This window comes from Rhipicephalus sanguineus, chromosome 5, assembly GCF_013339695.2.
Source record: "Rhipicephalus sanguineus isolate Rsan-2018 chromosome 5, BIME_Rsan_1.4, whole genome shotgun sequence".
Classification (NCBI taxonomy): Eukaryota; Metazoa; Arthropoda; class Arachnida; order Ixodida; family Ixodidae; genus Rhipicephalus; species Rhipicephalus sanguineus.
Genome location: NC_051180.1, coordinates 193,715,438 through 193,718,637, shown reverse-complemented (window position 1 = coordinate 193,718,637; position 3,200 = coordinate 193,715,438). Strand labels below are relative to the sequence as shown.

Genomic DNA, 3,200 nt, shown 5'->3' with positions numbered 1-3,200 from the left:
CGACAGGATTTTCCCGTTATTCATGTCATGATCCGACAGCCATGTTCGTCAAATCCTCTTACCCTCCCAGGCGTACGCGACTAGGTAGATATATTCGTAGATAATAATAATAATAATATCTGGGGTTTAACGTCCCAAAACCACGATATGATTATGAGAGACGCCGTAGTGGAGGGCTCCGGAAATTTTGACCACCTGGGGTTCTTTAACGTGCACCTAAATCTAAGTACACGGGCCTCAAACATTTTCGCCTCCATCGAAAATGCAGCCGCCGCGGCCGGGATTTGATCCCGCGACCTTCGGGTCAGCATATATATTCGTAGATAGAAACGCTGAATGTGTCAAAAGCTGAATGTGTCAAAGGTTAAATGCTTCACATTTAAAACTCCCAGAGCGGAGTAAGAACGCGGCTGACAAGGACTGTTATTTTTAAAAATTTGTAGACGAGCGTAAACAAGAGCTGCTGCAAGCTAGTCAAATAATCTGCTTTCATATCTCTTCTTTTGCTGTGTTTACTTTATAAGGGCGCGGGTTTCATATGGTTAGTTTCGTTACTGTCTGCATTATGCGTAAACAAGACCTGCCGCAAACTGGTCAACTAGTCTGCTTTTGTATCTTTTCTTTTGCTGTGTTTAGTTTTTAAGGGTGCGTGTTACATACGGTTAGTTTCGTGACTGTCTGCATTATGATGCATTTTGAAGCTATTTTGGATTTGTTGCTTTATCGATTCACGTCAGGGGCGTAGCGAAGGGGGGGTTGGGGGGGTTGAAACCCCCCCCCCCCGAAGTTTTTGAATTTTGCTTTCGCATATATACACGCACACCTACAAACGCACGCACGAACATACATAATGTATGGTTGAACCCTCCCCCCCCCCCCCCCCCCCCCCGAAAAAAAATTCTGGCTACGTCCCTGATTCACGTATAAACCACATTGTATATGCTTCTTTTTTCTTTTCAAATTGTATAAAAGCCGGGGCTGAATAAGATTTTGTGTACCACTTATTAACTCCACCATGTGCTTTACTTCGGGAATGCTGGAAGCAAATTCTACGTTTTATCAGGCACGCTTCAGCCTATGTATTATGGCGTAAAAAGCTGCCTTCTTCAATCTTGCAGGACAATAAAAAATTCGGCCAAATAAGTGACACTAACTATCCAGTTCTCATGCTGAAATGCCCCCGCGGAAGCTCACCATTACGCTGCCTGCGCACTAGCTGCGCGGCGTCTTGCCTGGAGCAAGATGGCTGCCAACCGGTTTCCCAGGCTTCACCCCCTCGCTTGGGCGCGCATGGGGACCTCCACTCCAGAAGTTTTTTTTAAACCTCCTTGATGGAAACCAAAAAGCTTTATTCAGCGGCATTCGTTCTAATTTAATCACTTTCAAAACCGTCAAATGATTCTTCGGAGTCAGAGCCGAAAACTAAGTCTAGGCCCTCGTTTTGCAAGTCCTCGGGATGCTCGGGTGCCACGGCGCCGATGTCGGACAGGCAGTCATGCAGCTCGCCATCCTTGGAGCTGTCGAGTGCGTTAGAAATTCTGCACCCCTTGAACAAGCGCACGACTGTCTCAACGGTGACAGCGGCCCAAGCGTCAGACACAAAGTTGAGGGCATCCTGCCGCGATGGCTTTCGCAGATTGCCTTTCGGCGTTCTTTCTCCTTTCCTCATGAACATCTCCCAAGAACGCCGAAGGTTGGCCTTAAATGGCCTGTTCCAAAAGATGTCGGCTGGCTGCAGTAGGTTTGTGCAGCCCGCAGGCACATACACAACGTTTGTGTCGCGTTCCTTTATGGCGTCTTTTGCTGACTGAGCCTTGTAGATAAGATGCCTGATCCGCGCACAAGTTGCCGCCGCACATCATCGTTGTTCGGCCGCCAACACCCTTGCCAGGCACTCCTGCAGTTTATCCGACGTCATCCAACCATTTTTCGATGCGGTGATGCGAACATTTGCTACAAAAGCAAAAAAGAAGGTCCAGTCAACTGAGGTCACTGTAATCGAGCACATTCCTAATTGTTACTTTCCACCGTGAAAACAAACAAAAAGAAAAGAACCCGACGCACAAACTTCGTCACTCACCTGGTATACGAAGGCTCATGAACGCTTTGGTTGTTATCCTTCCACTTGGTTCCTTCAGAATGACAAAAGCTGGTAGTTTGTGGCCGCTTGCACATGCTGCCAATGCAACCGTGAAGTCCCTGCAGGCGCAGCCAGTATTGGCAATGCGCACGGTGCTCTCCCCAACCACGTTGTTCGTCCTGCTAGCCGGGGGGTCCATTCGGACCATCGTCTGGTCCATATTACACATGTTGTATAGTGTGTAGTCGTGGCGTGCTCGCAGGCTATTGACAGCAGAGCAAAATGCCTTTGCTGCCTCCAAGAAATCAGTGGGCGTCTTTTGACTCATTTGTGGATTGGCGCATTGTCACGCCAAACCGCCGCTTCCACCTCTGGATATACTGGCTCGACGCAGAAAAATTTCCTAGCTGCAAGCTGCGAGCTATTTTGACAGCTTCTTCTGAGGGAAGTCTGTTACTAACAGCACGTCCAACGCTCCTTTCCCGCTCGAAGAACTCAAAAAGAGCGTTGTCTACTTCCTCACTGAACACTGGTGCTCCGTTACTCAACTTACGCCAAAGCTTGGCTGTGCCAAAGTTTTATTGAAGTAAGCTATCGAATTTCTTGTCCCACTCGCGGACCCTCTTTCTGTCAATACTGAAGCGGAGAGCTGTCGCGTGCACATTCCTTCCGGCCTGGCGATGCCATTCTACGACTTCGATTTTTTTTTAACTGTATAGGAATGCATGTCGCGAAGTCGCCGCTGTCACGTTCGGTACCAACAAACGACAATAACAAAATGGCAGGCGTCGTGCCAATGCTCAATGCCAGCGAAGGTGGTCCCATGAACAATTTTTGAATTGAATTTTGGATTAAGCAAGAGCATAGCCATTGGCACGGTTTCGGTTTCGGCAGCTTCGGGTGGAGTCGGCAGAGAGTGGCGGGTTGAGGTGGGAGGGGAGGGGGGGGGGGGGCGCTTGCTCGGTAGAGACCGAAAATAGGAAAACTTCATAGTATATGAGGGGGGCGCTTACACGGGTGGGGACGTTTGATCGGTATTTTACGATACGCCTGTCTCATAGCAACTTTTTTAAAGGGGCCATGACATCCAATTTTCTATAATAATCCGTGTTATTTGGGT

At 48.5% G+C, this 3,200-nt stretch overlaps 1 pseudogene; it reads right to left on the bottom strand.

Annotated features, from left to right (window-relative positions):
• Positions 1–1,833: 1,833 nt before the first annotated feature.
• LOC125758503 (uncharacterized) lies at positions 1,834–2,807 on the bottom strand (annotated as a pseudogene).
• Between the last annotated feature and the right edge of the window lie 393 nt (positions 2,808–3,200).